Below are 19,338 nucleotides of genomic sequence, written 5' to 3'. Positions count from 1 at the left end.
GTGTGATGAGATAAGGGGAGAGCTGTCTGTCTGTCTCTTGGTCTGTCTGACTGACCATAAGCCACAGCACTCTGTCCATCCAATCCAAGGTAAGTCTCAATGAATTATATGGTAGCTCAATACCACGTGTCCTGGTTTAGTTGATTCAGATGTTTTTCTATTCCCAAAATATGAATGTGGGTGTTTTTCCACACCCTATATCCACACACACACATACACACACACACACGTAATGTTTCTGTTTTCTAATTGTACACACAGTTATAGGAAGTATGTCCTTCGCAACACCTGAGTCCGTTATAATGGTTTGAGACATCCAGACTCAGGGTCTGTAGGAAAAGGTGCTTGACCATAGCATGGACCATGACCATAATCCTAGAACCATGACCATAGTCTCATAACCATGACCAGAAACACGACCATATCTTCGGAACCATGACCCCATATGCTCAGAACCATGACCATGGCCTCAGGACCGTGACCAGGGTTGAAGTAGTATAACATTCACAGGGGGTCTTAAGTTCACTGCCCAGATGAGCTATTGCCCTGTGCATGGCACCCTACCAGCCTTAACCCAATACAGGCCAGCTGTGTGAAGCAATTTGGACCAGGTGAACCAGCAGAAATCTACACACACTCCTCAGAAGAGCCAGGAGAAATGGAGGCGTTTCACTAATTGTATTGACATTAATAATAATAATAATAATATGCCATTTAGCAGACGCTTTTATCCAAAGCAACTTACAGTCATGCGTGCATACACACATTCAGATTCAATATCCAAAAGGGACTCTACATCACGACTGATCTGTTCAATTTCACTCCAGGAACGTAAGTCCTTTTGTATGAAAAGACGATGCAACAGGGAATTCTATTCCTATATATGAAATGTAAAATGTAAATCTTGTTTTGTTATTGGAGATGGTTTATATAAATCCTTCTACTTCCTACGAGACTTCGACCTTTTTTAGGGATATTTCTCTTATTTAGAAAGCTCTCTCTCTCTCACTCTATGAAAACACTGACATACACCGGAGACGTTCCGAAACATGTCCACTTGTCCAGTGTCTGTATATTGTCCGAATCAGTTATTATGGTATGGTTGCATAACTTTGTGTGATTCTGCTACATTGTGTTGTAATCCTCGTGTTCTTGGCTGGGCCTGGTCATGCTGTTGTGCGTCTGTGTGCGGTGCAGTTGTTCTGTGATGTTGTGGCATGTGTTTGAAGCGTTATGGATGAATTATGTTTGTGTAATGCTTTGGGTAAAAGCTGTGTCGTGACTTAATGGGGCTTTTGATGTGAGGCTGGCTAAGTGTAATTGGATTTCACCATTTCAATATGTTCTCTCACTAGACCATGTCCCTTGCTCTTTCTCTCTCTCGCTCTCTTTTTCTTCTCCCAAGCTCCCTGTTCTCCCCCCCCCCCCCCCCCCTCGCCGCTCTCGTTCTCCCCCCCCCCCCCCCCCCCCCCCCACCCTCTTTCTCTCTCTGCTCTCTGCTGAAAAGGTGTGCTGACAGCCTGTGAGACAATAAGCACAGTGACAAGTGTTGGCTAGCTCTGACCTGATTGTACCCTGGCCTACACCATGTTAAGCCACTAGAGGAGAAGTTCAATGGCTTGTTCTATTTGTGCCATGTCATGTAAACAGACTAAACAGACAGTCACAGGAGTTATGTGATTGGATGGATGGATGGATGGATGGAAGAACACTTTCCCATCCTCCCATATAAGACTCATCCTCTGCATTGCTTCACTGACAGCACATAACAGAACAACACAAGGCAGATGTGGTCAAGGATGTGATCAGTGTGAGTCAGTGTTAATGACAACCTCATAATACTGTGGTTACAGACCTCTCTGTCTCTGTCTGATCCAGGCTAGGGCTGATACGGGTGGTGCAGGACTTTTGATAGGCCTTTTTCAGGACTTTTGATAGGCCTTTTTCAGGATTTTTTCTCCATATTCTCCTCTTAGTTAAAAATCTATCATCTTTCAAGCCACAGAAAATACCTCTGGTTTCTGTTACCTTAACTCCACACACACCCTGCTCATCCTAACACACTCATCTCTCCACACACACACTGCTCATCAATGTTATTATAGTAAAGTAAAACTGAAACTAAAACTAAAACTAATGAGGAAAAAACTATTCAGTAAACTAAAATAAAGTAATTAGCAAACCCGTTTGAAAAACTAAAAGTATACTGAAACTATTATCTTTGACTCTAAAACAAACTACAATCAAATAAAAAGCATCATGAATTTTGTTCCCAAATTGTTTTTGGGAGGGGGCAAAAAAAAAAAATGGAATCTGGCGGGTCACATTGAGATGACCTTTATAATTTAAAGGTAGACTCAGCTGCATGATGTTGCCACAAGCAGCACCTCCGAAATTGGCTGCGTTTTAGTGGTAAGGCTAAAGCAACCGACTGTAGACAAAAGTCGAGGAGTGAAGTCGAAGGAGGTGCATCTGTGACAGCCGGAAGTCGGACACTAACGTAGTTCTACAACAGCAAGGCTCAGATCAACATAGCAGTGTTGCCATTGTTTATAAAAGGTTTTCTTTATAATGTTGAAATAAACATGTATTTAACCCCCATATCACACACTCACAAACTAAAATCATAATATAATATTATGTGTGTACTGTGGCAGATCAGGGGGCTGGGTCAAGACGTTTACACACATCAGACACGGACAGGGTATGATTAGCTCGGTTTCAAGGGTGTTTATTAATAAAATAATCAAAAGAAAAGGTTAGGTCTCCCCCATGAGACCCTCTCCAGGATACCGTCTCCAACTACACGGAAGTTACCTTACTTCCCCCAGTCCTCTCCCATGTGCTGCCCTTCTGGCAGCTTTATGGGCCTTGCACAGCTGGTGAGCAATCCGCCCTTAATTACTCACCAGCTCCCAATCAGCCCCAATTAGTCCTGTCCGGGGAGCCCGTCGAGACCTGGCATGTCCAGCAGATGGAGCCACCGCCTCGTGATGTATACTCCATCTGCTACCAGGCCTCGACGAGTCTCCCCCTGGTGGCTGACCTGCTGTACGCCACCCCCCCCCTCCCCCCCTTAGCTCTGTCGGGGAGGGGACGGTCATCAGTGCAACGTCTGTCTCCCTTCTCGATAGGGCATCCGTGTTTCCATGCTTCGCCCCTGAACTGTGCACAACAGAAAAAGAGAAGCGTTGAAGGGACAAGAACCATCTGGTGACCCGATCGTTTGTGTGGGTACCTAACAGGTAATACTTGAGAGTGTCTAGCGCCCACTTCACCGCCAGACACTCTTTCTCAACAATTGAGGGTTTTTTTTCTCTCGGTATCAGCTTTCGGCTGATGTACATGATGGGGTGTTCCTCCCCATCGTGTATCTGGGACAGAACGGCCTCTAGTCCCGTATCACATGCATCCGTCTGGACCACCATCGGCACCTGGAAATTGGGCGTTACGAGAATCGGATGGGACCACAGCGCTTCCTTCAGACGGCTAAACGCCGCTTCTGTCTCGTCCGTCCATTTCACTGTTTTCAGGAGGCGGGCCCTGGTTAGATCGGTGAGGGGGGAAGCTATAGCCGCAAAGTTGGGGATAAACCGGCTATAGTATCCTGCCAGTCCCAGGAAGGACTTGACCTGTGTCTTGGTGCGTGGAACAGGCCAATCACGTACCGCATGAACCTTCCTCTCCTGGGGCTTGACGTTCCCCCCGTCCGATCAAATACCCCAGGTACTCCACCTCCTCGAATGCTAGCTTGCATTTCTTGGGGTTTGCGGTCAACCCGGCTTGTCTGAGCGCATCCAGCACTGCCTGGAGGCGCGTCAGGTGCTCCTCCCAACCTTGGCTGTGGATGATGATATCATCCAGATAGGCCGCTGCGTACTGCTGGTGGGGTCGAAGCACTCTGTTCATCAGTCGCTGGAATGTGGACGGGGCTCTGTGGAGAACGGGAGCACCCGGTACTGGTACAGACCCTCTGGTGTCGAGAACGCCGTCTTCTCCCGGGAGGAGGCTGCCAATGGTACCTGCCAATATCCTTTGGTCAAGTCAAGGGTGCTGATGTACTGGGCCTTTCCCAATCGGTCGATTAGCTCGTCCACCCTCAGCATGGGGTAGGCGTTGAATACGCTTATGTCGTTCACACCCCGGAAATCATTACAGAAGCGGAGGCTACCATCCGGTTTGGGCACCAACACGATGGGGCTGCACCATGCACTGTGGGACTCTTCAACGACCCCCATCTTCAGCATAGCCTCCACTTCCTGTTTCACGGCCTTCCGTCGGGCCTCCGGAATTCGATACGGCCTCTTTCTTACCGTTTCCCGGGCCGGGTACGGATGTGGTGTTCAATGAAGGTTGTGCGGCCTGGCTTCTCAGAGAACACCGCTGTGTTCCGATCGACAAGCTCCCGGAGCTCTTGCTTCTGGGCCGGGTTGAGGTCCTCACTGCTCGGGGCCACCACTGGTACCGTTGGCGTCCTGGGTCCCGACCATAACACGGCCAAGGCTGTCCTCTCGTGCCACTTCTTCAACAGGTTCACGTGGTAAATCTGTTGTGGTTTCCGTCTCCCCGGTTGCCGTACGCGTTAGTTGACAGATCCCAGTTTCTCGACCACCTCGTATGGTCCGTGCCATGTTGCCAGGAACTTACTTTCGGCCGTGGGGATCAACACCAACACCCTGTCTCCCACCTGGAATTCTCGGGGCTGGGCTCCCCGATTGTAGACCTGGGCTTAGGCGCATTGGGCCTTCTCCATATGTTCCCTCACGACTGGCCATATGGCTGTCATCCACTCCCGCATCGTCTCCACGTGTTCTACCACGCTGCGTAAGGGGGTCGGTTGGGCTTCCCACACCTCCTTGGCGAGGTCCAGTCGGCCACGTGGCCTCCTCCCGTAGAGGAGTTCAAACGAGGAAAACCCAGTGGAGGATTGGGGTACTTCTCGGATTGAGAACATTAGGTGGGATAGCAGCTGGTCCCAGTTCTTCCCGTCCTGCTCGATGACCTTCCGCAGCATCTGTTTGAGCATTTTGTTAAAGCGCTCGACGAGCCCATCCGTCTGCGGGTGAAAAACGGAGGTCCGGATCTGCTTGATCTGCATGAGGGCACACAACTCTTTCATGAGGCGGGACATAAACTCTGTACCTTGGTCTGTCAGGATCTCGTTCGGGATGCCCACCTGGCTAAAGAGGTGGAACAGCTCCCGGGCGATTCCCTTGGATACCGCCGCCTGTAGGGGAATGGCCTCGGGATACCGGGTGGCATAGTCTACTATTACCAAGATGTACCTGTGTCCTCGTGCAGTCTTTACCAGGGGTCCCACTATGTCCATGGTGATGCGTTCAAAGGGCACCTCGATGATCGACAGGGGGACCAGAGGGTTTCGGAAGTGTGCTTTTGGGGCAGTGTGTTGACACTCCGGGCAGCTGCGACAGCAGTCTTCCGCGGCCCTCCTCATCCCGGCCCAGTGGAACTGGGCGGTGACCCGTTCCCAGATCTTCTCCATTCCCAGGTGCGCCCCCAACAGGTGGGTGTGGGCCAGCTGAAGAACGGTTCCTATGTACAGTGGGGGGAAAAAGTATTTAGTCAGCCACCAATTGTGCAAGTTCTCCCACTTAAAAATATGAGAGAGGCCTGTAATTTTCATCATAGGTACACGTCAACTATGACAGACAAATTTAGGAGAAAAGAATCCAGAAAATCACATTGTAGGATTTTTAATGAATTTATTTGCAAATTATGGTGGAAAATAGGTATTTGGTCACCTACAAACAAGCAAGATTTCTGGCTCTCACAGACCTGTAACTTCTTCTTTAAGAGGCACTGTCACGCCCTGACTCTGAGGACGTTTATTTGTTGAGTCAGGGTGTGTATTTTCTGTGTCGTGTTGTGCTATGTTGATTGTCATTGTTTGGATCTAGTATGTATAGATCTATGTTGGCCTGTGTGGTTCCCAATCAGAGGCAGCTGTTGCTCGTTGTCTCTGATTGGGGACCATACTTAGGCAGCCTTTTGGCACCTGTTAGTTGTGGGATCTTGTTCCGTGTAAGGTATGTTGTTTGTATGTTACCTTGGACTTCACGTTTCGTTTCATTTGTTATTTTGTCGTTGTGGTGTTTATTCTATATAAATAAACATGTACGCATATCACGCTGCGCCTTGGTCCATCCAGTCTATAAACGATCGTGACAGGCTCCTCTGTCCTACACTCGTTACCTGTATTAATGGCACCTGTTTGAACTTGTTATCAGTATAAAAGACACCTGTCCACAACCTCAAACAGTCACACTCCAAACTCCACTATGGCCAAGACCAAAGAGCTGTCAAAGGACACCAGAAACAAAATTGTAGACCTGCACCAGGCTGGGAAGACTGAATCTGCAATAGGTAAGCAGCTTGGTTTGAAGAAATCAACTGTGGGAGCAATTATTAGGAAATGGAAGACATACAAGACCACTGATAATCTCCCTCGATCTGGGGCTCCACGCAAGATCTCACCGCGTGGGGTTAAAATGATCACAAGAACGGTGAGCAAAAATCCCAGAACCACACGGGGGGACCTAGTGAATGACCTGCAGAGAGCTGGGACCAAAGTAACAAAGCCTACCATCAGTAACACACTACGCCGCCAGGGACTCAAATCCTGCAGTGCCAGACGTGTCCCCCTGCTTAAGCCAGTACATGTCCAGACCCGTCTGAAGTTTGCTAGAGTGCATTTGGATGATCCAGAAGAGGATTGGGAGAATGTCATATGGTCAGATGAAACCAAAATATAACTTTTTGGTAAAAACTCAACTCGTCGTGTTTGGAGGACAAAGAATGCTGAGTTGCATCCAAAGAACACCATACCTACTGTGAAGCATGGGGGTGGAAACATCATGCTTTGGGGCTGTTTTTCTGCAAAGGGACCAGGACGACTGATTTGTGTAAAGGAAAGAATGAATGGGGCCATGTATCGTGAGATTTTGAGTGAAAACCTCCTTCCATCAGCAAGGGAATTGAAGATGAAACGTGGCTGGGTCTTTCAGCATGACAATGATCCCAAACACACCGCCCGGGCAACGAAGGAGTGGCTTCGTAAGAAGCATTTCAAGGTCCTGGAGTGGCCTAGCCAGTCTCCAGATCTCAACCCCATAGAAAATCTTTGGAGGGAGTTGAAAGTCCGTGTTGCCCAGCGACAGCCCCAAAACATCACTGCTCTAGAGGAGATGTGCATGGAGGAATGGGCCAAAATACCAGCAACAGTGTGTGAAAACCTTGTGAAGACTTACAGAAAACGTTTGACCTGTGTCATTGCCAACAAAGGGTATATAACAAAGTATTGAGAAACTTTTGTTATTGACCAAATACTTATTTTCCACCATAATTTGCAAATAAATTCATTAAAAATCCTACAATGTGATTTTCTGGATTTTTTTTCTCATTTTGTCTGTCATAGTTGACGTGTACCTATGATGAAAATTACAGGCCTCTCTCATCTTTTTAAGTGGGAGAACTTGTACAATTATTGGCTGACTAAATACTTTTTTTCCCCACTGTACCATCGGGGCAGCAACAATACCTCTCGAAGTTCCCCCTGTTGGCATGACACCTGATACTAAAAGGTTATTCTTAATTTGGAAATGGGGGTATCGCCAGTCACTCACCCCCGGAAGTAGCTGTCCATCCACAGCTTTCAAATTCGGATCCTCCCACTGGGCCTTCCCGAATTGTCCCCTCAGTTGGCCCTCAACGGGGGTCTCGACTGGCCCCTCGAAATCGAGAAGGGGGAGGCTGGGCTCCTCCTCCAGTGGTTCCCCAGGGGGTTCGGGTTCCGGCTCCCCCTTCGACTCCGACTCCGGACCCGTAGAGTCAGGTTGGTTAACCAGTGGCGTCCTGGCCGCACAGGCGAGGGGTCGTCCCCGCTCTCTTCGGCCGGATCGTATCTTTTTTTTCAACTCGTGCCCCCATAGGGCCGCGAACAGCGGACAATCCCGTCCCACTAGGATAGGTACCGGCAGCTCTGGTACTGCACCCACCATCATCTGGCAGCTCCCTTGTGGTGTCACGATGTTGGTCCATACGGCGGGATACCGCTTTGTGTCACCGTGAACACAGGAAATGGACATCTCCCTACCCCGTTCGGTCTCCTGGTTCAGCAGGCTCGTGGTTACGAGCGTAACCATGCTTCCGGAGTCTAATAGCGCTTCCATGTCGTGTCAGTCAACCTTCACCGGGACCATGGGTGCAGTTGATTCATGGTGCGCCCAACAGGAGGTGACAAAGTTCACGGCGTGACCCTCCTGGCCGCTGGTGCTAGCTGATGGCATCGACTCCTCTCGAGCAGGGCAATTCCAGGCAATGTGTCCCTGGGCGCCACACTCAAAACACCTCCGTTGGTCTCCATCTACCTGGGGTCGTCGGTGGCGGGTTGGCCCTTCCCTAGCCGTCTCTCCACGGGTTTGCGGTCCCTTGGCCCTGCCGACTGTCAGTTCGGGGTTACACCGCGGTGGGGTTGTCCTTCCGTCCCCTCGCACAGGTCGCCGACTCGTCCCGGCTCCCCCTCAGTAGGGCCTGAGTGTTCTGGTGTGTCTCCACTGCTTCCAGGAGGCCCTCCAAGGTCTGGGGCGCGCATAGGCTCGCTGCCCTCTTCATGTCGTGGGGTAGGACCACTTTTCTACATTGTAGAATAATAGTGTAGACATCAAAACTATGAAATAACACATATGGAATCATGGAATAACCAAAAAACTGTTTAACAAATCAAAATAGATTTTATGTTTGAGATTCTTCAAAGTAGCCACCCTTTGCCTAAAAATAAAGAAAACCCCTTGAGTGAGTAGGTGTGTCCAAACTTTTGACTGGTACTGTATATAAATACACTACTATAAAAAACTATAATAAACTTGCTGCTCATCCTAACACACTCATCTCTCCACACACACCATGCTTCATCCTAACACACACATTTCTCCCTGATTGTGAAAGACTCCTACATGATTGAGAAACTGCTTGGATTTCACAAAGCTGTTCTATGCTATTTTGTGCCAACAGCAGAAACTCACCCAACGCAAATGAGTCAGACCAAATGAGGTTTTCAACAGTGCAACAGTTTGTATCTTCCCTATTTTCGGCCTAGATATATTGCAAACATTTTTCCTCCTCTTCAGTGTGTGTGTGTGTGTGTGTGTGTGTGTGTGTGTGTGTGTGTGTGTGTGTGTGTGTGTGTGTGTGTGTGTGTGTGTGTGTGTGTGTGTGTGTGTGTGTGTGTTGTGTGTGTGTGTGTGTTTGTCTGTGTGTGTGTGTGTGTGTGTGTGTGTGTGTGTGTGTGTGTGTGTGTGTGTGTGTGTGTGTGTGTGTGTGTGTGTGTGTGTGTGCGCATGCAAATCAGCCCAGGCCATGTAAGGCCCATGCACTTACCTCCCCATCACTCTCTCCTCACTAACTCAACTCCTGTCAATGTGATCCAGCTGGCTATGCAGCATTACCCCTGGGACTGAAAAATATAAGCAGTGAGGACTGTAGAAAACACACACACACAAACAAACACAGACACACACACCTGGGACTGTAGATTATAAGGAGTAAGGAGTGCTAGTTGGCATAGAGCCCTGCCTTGTGTCCAACAGCCTTCCTAAACCCCCTTCCCCCTCTGTTTCTCTGTGGTTCTCTTTATTTATGGAATTTGTGGAAAAAGCCATAAACATTTGTATATGATTTGTGGAAAGCGGCTGGCTGGGGGGATACAGGGGGAGGGTGTGTGTGTGTGTCTGTGAGTGCATGCGTGTCCAGCTTTTTGAATGTATATATTGTTCATGTTAACCTCTTAAGGATCGGACCCTTTTTCAATTTTCACCTAAAATGACATACCCAAATCTAACTGTCTGTAGCTCAGGACCTGAAGCAAGGATATGCATATTCTTGATACCATTTGAAAGGAAACACTTTGAAGTTTGTGGAAATGTAAAATTAATATAGGAGAATATAACACATTAGATCTGGTAAAAGATAATACAAACAAAAAAACATGCGTTATTTTTATTTATTTTTTGTTGAAATGCAAGAGAAAGGCCACAATATAATAGTGCAGTTTAGGCGCAATTTACATTTTGGCCACTAGATGGCAGCAGTGTGTGTGTGTGCAAAGTTTCAGATTGATCCAGTGAAGCATTGCAATACTAGACTATTTTGTATCATGTCTGCCCAAATGTGCCGAATTGGTCAATTGATACATTTTCAAGTACATAACTATAGAGAACATACAAAAATGATATGGTAATACAAAATGTAAGTTTACACACTCCCAGGAATGTCATACATGATGGATCATTAGCTTATACACTAACTTTCACACATCTAGATGGCCGGGCGTGGTGGGTGTGGAGCCAGAGACAGCAGGGGTTCACACTGTAGAACCCAGTTCCTACATTTGAATATAAAAATGGATTTTATCAAACATAACTTTGCTACATTTTATCTCTGGGACCCTTAGGATGACAAATCAGAGCAAGATTACTGTATGTAAGTATATTATTTACCTTCAGAGGTGAATGTATCAACCCAGTTGTGTGATAAGTTTTTTGTTGTTGTGCACTCTCCTCAAACAATAGCATGGTCTTTTTTCACTGTAATAGCTACTGTAAATTGGACAGTGCAGTTAGATTAACAAGAAGTTAATATTTCTGCCCATATAAGACATGTCTATGTCCTGGAAAGTTTGCTGTTACTTACAACAGTCATGCTAATCACATTAGCGCAACCGTCCCGTAAACGGGACACCAATCCCGTAGAGGTTAACAGCCTCTTATAAAGCCAGTATCGAAAATGTGAGGAGATCTATTGAGCTCCTTTGGACGTGTGGTTGGTTGGTGTGGTGTTTGGAATATGTTGGGAATAGTACAGGTGTGGTTTGGTGGCCTACATGGATGTTGGTTACTCTGATAGCTAGTGTGGCTGGCTATGTTAGAGACTGATGGTTGTCGAAGGTTAGTTCATGGAGGAGATGTATTGGAGAAGACAGTTCTCTTTTGTGTTGTCCTTTTGATGAGCACAGCACTCTGGTCTTGTGGTGAAGCAGATCTAAATAGAGCGAAGACTGGGTCAACTGCAGGGCACTACTTGCGTCATCTTGTGAAGTAAATATTTCTATTTTTGGCAACGGATATAATTTACATCCTCCTCCTCCACTGCTTTCCTGAAAATCTTCAGAAAACTCCAACATGGTTGACTAAAAGGAGGGTGTTATGTGTGTGTTTGCATGAGTGTGTGTGCTGGACACACACACTCACACACACACACACACACACACACACACACACACACACACACACACACACACACACTGTCCTGTCTATCTACCATAAACCTTGTGTTTATCCAGGGCAGGATTGATGGTGATGACAGTGTGTGTGTGTGTGAAAGGAAAGGAGGAGGCGAGGAGGGGGAGGGAGGAGGGGAAGAGGAGGTCTGTGTGCTGCTGAATGAGGGACAAGCTCTTTTGTCACTCCCCATGATTGAGCAGATCTACGTGCACACTGTAAGGCTGAGTGCACACTCATAGACCTAGCTAAACTGTCAAGTCCTGCCCCACACAAACACTATAAGGACATGAACTAGTGTCTTCTACACTGAGTGAACTAAACATTAGGAACACCTGCTCTTTCCATGACATAGACTGACCAGGTGAATCCAGGTGAAAGCTATGATTCCTTATTCAGTGGTGTAAAGTACTTAAGTAAAAATACTTTCAAATACTACTTAAGTAATTTTTTGAGGAACTTTACTATTTGTGTTTTTGACAACTTTTACTTTTACTCCACAACATTCCTAAAGAAAATAATGTACTTTTTACTCCATACATTTCCGATGACACCCAAAAGTACTCATTACATTTTGAATGCTTAGCAGGACAAGAACATTGTCAAATTTACACACTTACAGTATCAAGAGAACATCACTGGTCATCCCTACTACCTCTGCTCTGTCTGACTCATTAAACACACATGCTTAGTTTGTAAATTATGTGTTGGAGTGTGCCCCTGGCTGCCATAAATAAATAAAAAACAAGAAACTGGTGCCGTCTCGTTTGCTTAATATAAGGAATTTGAAATTATTTATATTTGTACTTTTACTTTTGATACTTAAGTATATTTTAGCAATTACATTTAATTTTGATACTTAAGTATATTTAAAATAAAATACCTTTAGACTTTTACTCAAGTAGTATTTTACTGGGTGACTTTCACTTTTGCTTGAGTCATTTTCTATTGAAGTATTTTTACTTTTACTTAAGCAAAACAATTGGGTACTTTTTCTACCACTGTCCTTGTTGATGTCACCTGTTAAATCCACTTCAATCAGTGTAGATGAGGGGGAGGAGACAGGTTAAAGAATGATTTTTTAAGCCTTGAGACAATTGAGACATGGATTGATGAAGTATTATTTTATAGGCCCATTACGGAGGTCTCTGCTGTACTGTACAGAATCAGAATACACAGACTGTGTGGTGTCATAGAGGGTGAAGATGGGCTGAAGGCACAACTTTCACTGGGGACGGGGGGGATATTCTGAAATTGCATTTTTGTCTCCCCCAGTTTTATCATTGGAATGTAATACAAAACTAGGCAACGGTTTGCTTTAGGACCATGCGGACGCCTCCGAGTGGTCGGGTAGGCTGTTTGGAGTGTTTATCCAACTGGAGAAAAACATTAATAAATTATGTCACCCCCACTTCTAAAACCAAAGTTGCGCCCCTGGCTGAAGGTGCACTGTACTACCATGAACCCATATAAAACCACTTTATAAACACTGAGAAGATTATATAAAACCAAGACAACCATTTAGATAAGTCTCTGAAGACTGTCCATAAACATCACATTTTGAAGGTTAAGTTTAGGCATTCATTCCAAATCGTTAAGGGTCAAGGTTTTGGATAGGTTAAAACATTATTATTTTTTTATGATGGCCTAGACTGGGATTGAACACGCGACTGTCGGAGCCAACATGGTTGACTAAAAGAGTTACCTGGACGGACGTTGAATTTCGCAGTGGATCTTGAGCGACCTGCCTGCTCACTGAACCAGTGAGATTAGGTATTTTTATGTTGTAAAGGAGAGAAGAAAGCTGTGGAAAAGTTTACCGGATCTATCTGTGTGAAGCTGCTGCTCTAGGAAATACATTTCCCACTGGGCACAAACTGGTTGAATCAACATTGCTCCAACGTAATTTGTCAACGTATTGTGACGTGGGATCTACGTGGAAATACATTGGATTTGAAAAAAGTCATCAACAGCAACAGAGACCCTGTTGTTTTGAGGGTGAAATTTCAACCACATGATTATGTCATCACGGTCACCAAATTTCAACATAGACAAACCTTGTATAAAATATGTTGAATTTGTACCTTTAAAACAAGGTCAGATCTTCAACCTTATATCCACTATCAGAAATAAAAACTATAGGCTGGGCAGCACCTCCTACTGGAGAATGTATTTATCTACAGCTACACTTTGGTCTCCCATCCAGGGTTTTAACCAATCCCAGTCCCGCTTAGCTATGATACTGTATTTGTCACTGACAATTACCAATGTGCTATCATGAGAAACTATTGAGAGATCTTGACTTAAAAACTAAATAGATTCACTGTTGCTATAGAAGTCATTACAAAGGGAAGGTTTAACAGCGCAAATAAAATGTGACCATCATCATTAACGATGCTATTTAAGCCTCTACAGCATTTTCAAAGTCATCAACAGCTATTGTTTCAATTCCACCCAGAATTAAACTAAAAATAGACAATACAATAGGCCTAGGGGTTCAAGCTCCGGTTGATTTCAAATCTAATGATATTTTGTCATATTTAATTTTGTTTGGTTGTCAACGCAACCAAATATCAACATTTGAAGGGGATGTATCTTCTGCTTGGATAGTTCCATCTCTGCCACTGACTAAGTCTAGCTTTAATTCCAGTTTGTTACTGTAACTATGCATTTCTTGTTATGTAATCATATAAAGTGTGCATGTTCAAGATAGCATGCACAGGTCATCGCAGGTCTGTGGAGAGCTTTAGAATTGCTGCAGAATCTCGAACGGCATTGATCACTTGCACCATGTGCTTTAATGTAATCTCAACTGCAATCCAGGTCATTTGGTTCTGCTATCAGATGAAGCACAGTGATAACATATTCATCTGTTGTATAAATAAACAAAATATCTGACATTGTATTCCCATTAGAATTTTGCTGTGGTTTTAAATGGTTGAAAGTGCAATGATAGACATTTGGGTGACAACTAAACCCAAAATCTGACATAGTTTTTTCATTGGAATTTGGTTTTGCTTTCAAATGGTTGAAAGCATAGTGATAACACATTGGGAATTGAACTAACTTTTGGCTGTCTTTTTGAGTGGGTGAATATAGGTTGTAATCTCATTGATCAACGTCTCAACCAAATATTACTAAATTATCCAAGTTGAATTTACTTTGTGTGCCCAGTGGGTTTCCTCTCCCCTACTTTGTCAATATACAGTAGGGATCACAAATATCTACAATTGCAACAGCATATGCTGCCAGCTACTGTTGACTGTGTGCCACTGCAATACCATACTCATACTTCTTACAGTTAACCTTTGATATTAAACCCATTGATATGGAGTCAGCACGGAGTTGAGATGGAGTGATGTCCAAAATACCAGTCTCTGCCAGGTTTAGTAGGTGAGGACTGTCAGTGGTCCAGGTGGACTTTGTCCAACTCTCTGTGTCAGCCAGGGTCCACCACGTCTCGCTTGTTTCTGGCTCCGGTACCTGTAGCGCTGCTCTGCGTTAGGATTGAGGTCAAAGGTTAATGGAACAGAGTGGCGCCGGGCAGTCATCCCCCAGGATCCTAGGTGGATTTAGTAAACAGTGAATCTGTCACAGGAGATTAATAGTGGAGAGGAAGAAAGAGAGAGAGAGAGAGAGAGAGAGAGAGAGAGAGAGAGAGAGAGAGAGAGAGAGAGAGAGAGAGAGAGAGAGAGAGAGAGAGAGAGAGAGAGAGAGAGAGAGAGAGAGAGAGAGAGAGAGAGAGAGAGAGAGAGAGAGAGAGAGAGAGAGAGAGAGAGAGAGAGAGAGAGAGAGAGAGAGAGAGAGAGAGAGAGAGAGAAACTGTATGGGGGTTAATGGCTCCCAACTCAGCCATGAAAGTGCTTGTCCACTACTCTCCACTCTACATCGCCTATCAGCCCCACAAGGTAGGCCCCTCTGGCTTAGGAGGATAGGGAAGAAAGGGAGACAGGGAGAGAGGAGAGGGGGAGACGGTGAGAGGGGGAGGAAGCGAGGACAGAGGTGTGGAGAAAAAGTAGAAGAGAGGAAGAATGTAAAAGTGAGAAACAACTTCACTTTCTTGAATCTGGATCATGGCCTGCAGGTCAACTTCATTCTACAGTATAAAGGAATGGCCCAATCGCCAACTCTTTCTTCAGTGGGGAATCTCCAGGGAATTTTATCAAAGGTTTGTACGCAGCAAGCTTCAGCATTATGGCCCATCTGTCACTTTCTGCAGCTTAGGTATGAGGGGATGGCCCCAGCCCCAGCTAATGTCTCTCTAGGGCTTGTTGTGAGAAAGGGATGATATTGAATGACACATCTTTAACGCAAAGGATGGCAAACAAAATAATCACCACAACCCAAGAGTAAGAAGAAGAATAGAAAGAAGAAAGGAAAAAATAAAGAGGGGATGACACGTGCAAAAATATTTGGCTCAATCAACCTCTATAAGAGACATACAGTGCATTCGGAAAGTATTCAGACCCATTCACTTTTTCCACATTTTGTTACGTTCCAGCCTTATTCTAAAATGGATTAAATAAATAAAAATCCTCATCAATCTACACACAATACCCCATAATGACAAAGTGAAAACAGATTTTTTGACATTTTTGCACATTTATTAAAAATAAAAAACAGAACTACCTTATTTACATAAGTATTCAGACCCTTTGCTATGAGTCTCGAAATTGAGCTCAGGTGCATCCTGTTTCCATTGATCATCCTTGAGATGTTTCTACAACTTGATTCTAAATTCAATTGATTGGAGAAGATTTGGAAAGGCACACACCTGTCTAAATAAGGTTTACAGTGCATGTCAGAGCAAAAACCAAGCCATGAGGTCGAAGGAATTGTCCGTAGAGCTCAGAGACAGGATTGTGTCGAGACACAGATCTGGGAAAGGGTACCAAAAAATTTCTGAGGCATTGAAGGTCCCCAAAGTGGCCTTCATCATTCTTAAATGGAAGACGTTTGGAACCACCAAGACTCTTCCTAGAGCTGGCCGCCTGGCCAAACTGAGCAATCGGGGGAGAAGAGCCTTGGTCAGGGAGGTGACCAGGAACCCGATGGTCCCTCTGACAGAGCTCAAGAGTCCCTCTGTGGAGATGGGAGAACCTTCCAGAAGGACAGCACTCTCCAATCAGAACTTTATGGTAGAGTGGCCAGATGAAGCCACTCCTCAGTAAAAGACAAATGACAGCCCGCTTAGAGTTTGCCAAAAGGCACCTAAAGGACTCTCAGACCATGTGAAACAAGATTCTCTGGTCTGATGAAACCGAGATTGAAGTCTTTGGCCTGAATGCCAAGCGTCATGTCTGGAGACAACCTGGCACCATCGCTGCGGTGAAGCCTGGTGGTGGCAACATCATGCTGTCGGGATGTTTTTCAGCGGCAGGGACTGGGAGACTAGTCAGGATCGAGGGAAAGATGAACGGAGCAAAGTACAGAGAGAATCTTGATGAAAACCTGCTCAGGACCTCAGACTGGGACGAAGGTTCACCTTCCAACAGGACAATGATACTAAGCACACAGCCAAGACAACGCAAGAGTGGCTTCGGGACAAGTCTCTGAATGTCCTTGAGTGGCCCAGCCAGAGCCAGGACCTGAACCCGATCGAACATCTCTGGAGAGACCTGAAAATAGCTGTGCAGCGACGCTCCCCATCCAACCTTGAGAGGATCTGCAGAGAAGAATTGGTGAAACTCCCCAAATACAGGTGTGCCAAGCTTGTAGCGTCATACCCAAGAAGACTTGAGACTGTAATCGACAAAGTACTGAGTAAAGTGTCTGAATACTTAAGTAAATGTGACATTTCCGTTTTTATTTGTAATAAATCTGGAAACAATTCTAAAAACCTATTTTTGCTTTGTCATTATGGGTTATTGTGTGTAGATTGATGAGGGGAAAACAACAATTGAATCCATTTTAGAATAAGGCTGTAATGTAAGAAAATGTGGAAAAAGTCAAGGGGTCTGAATGCACTGTATGTCCATAAATGGAAAGAAAGAGTTAAGTATGAGAGTCGATCATTTCATTATGGAATCACGTAGGCCTAAACCTAAATGAGACCTACAGTTGAAGTCGGAAGTTTACATACACCTTAGCCAAATACATTTAAACTCAGTTTTTCACAATTCCTGACATTTAATCCTAGTAAAAAATCCCTGTTTTAGGTCAGTTAGGATCACCACTTTATTTTAAGAATGTGAAATTTCAGAATAATAGTAGAGAGTGATTTATTTCAGCTTTTATTTCTTTCATCACATTCCCAGTGGGTCAGAAGTTTACATACACTCAATTAGTATTTGGTAGCATTGCCTTTAAATTGTTTAACTTTGGTCAAACGTTTCGGGTAGCCTTCCACAAGCTTCCCACAATAAGTTTGGTGAATTTTGGCCCATTCCTCCTGACAGAGCTGGTGTAACTGAGTCAGGTTTGTAGGCCTCCTTGCTCGCACACACCTTTTCAGTTCTGCCCACACATTTTCTATAGGATTGAGGTCAGGGCTTTGTGATGGCCACTCCAATACCTTGACTTTGTTGTCCTTAAGCCATTTTGGCACAACTTTGGAAGTATGCTTGGGGTCATTGTCCATTTGGAAGACCCATTTGCGACCAACTTTAACTTCCTGACTGATGTCTTGAGATGTTGCTTCAATATATCCACATAATTTTCCTTCCTCATGATGCCATCTATTTTGTGAAGTGCACCAGTCCCTCCTGCAGCAAAGCACCCCCACAGCATGATGCTGCCACCCCCGTGCTTCACAGTTGGGATGGTGTTCTTGGGCTTGCAAGCCTTCCCCCGTTTTCCTCCAAACATAACGATGGTCATTATGGCCAAACAGTTCTATTTTTGTTTCATCAGACCAGAGGACATTTCTCCAAAAAGTATGATCTTTGTCGCCATGTGCAGTTGCAAACCGTAGTCTGGCTTTTTTATGGTGGTTTTGGAGCAGTGGCTTCTTTTTTGCTGAGCGGCCTTTCAGGTTATGTCGATATAGGACTCGTTTTACTTAGGATATAGATACTTTTGTACCTGTTTCCTCCAGCATCTACACAGAGTCCATTGCTGTTGTTCTGGGATTGATTTGCACTTGTCGCACCAAAGTACGTTCATCTCTAGGAGACAGAAAGCGTCTCCTTCCTGAGCGGTATGACGGCTGCGTGGTCCCATGGTGTTTATACTTGCGTACTATTGTTTGTACAGATGAACGTGGTACCTTCAGGCATTTGGAAATTGCTCCCAAGGATGAACCAGACTTGTGGAGGTCTACAATTTGGCTGATTTCTTTTGATTTTCCCATGATGTCAAGCAAAGAGGCACTGAGTTTGAAGGTAGGCCTTGAAATACATCCACAGGTACACCTCCAATTGACTCAAATGATGTCAATTAGCCTATCAGAAGCTTCTAAAGCCATGACATCATTTTCTGGAATTTTCCAAGCTGTTTAAAGGCACAGTCAACTTAGTGTATGTAAACTTCTGACCCACTGGAATTGTGATACTGTGAATTATAAGTGAAATAATCTGTCTGTAAACAATTGTTGGAAAAATTACTTACAGTGGGGAAAAAAAGTATTTAGTCAGCCACCAATTGTGCAAGTTCTCCCACTTAAAAAGATGAGAGAGGCCTGTAATTTTCATCATAGGTACACGTCAACTATGACAGACAAAATGAGAATTTTTTTCTCCAGAAAATCACATTGTAGGATTTTTAATGAATTTATTTGCAAATTATGGTGGAAAATAAGTATTTGGTCAATAACAAAAGTTTCTCAATACTTTGTTATATACCCTTTGTTGGCAATGACACAGGTCAAACGTTTTCTGTAAGTCTTCACAAGGTTTTCACACACTGTTGCTGGTATTTTGGCCCATTCCTCCATGCAGATCTCCTCTAGAGCAGTGATGTTTTAGGGCTGTCGCTGGGCAACACGGACTTTCAACTCCCTCCAAAGATTTTCTATGGGGTTGAGATCTGGAGACTGGCTAGGCCACTCCAGGACCTTGAAATGCTTCTTACGAAGCCACTCCTTCATTGCCCGGGCGGTATGTTT

The sequence above is a fragment of the Coregonus lavaretus genome (assembly GCF_964263955.1).
Source record: "Coregonus lavaretus genome assembly, contig: HAP1_SCAFFOLD_4219, whole genome shotgun sequence".
NCBI lineage: Eukaryota > Metazoa > Chordata > Actinopteri > Salmoniformes > Salmonidae > Coregonus > Coregonus lavaretus.
Note: the sequence above shows the minus strand (reverse complement) of the source record.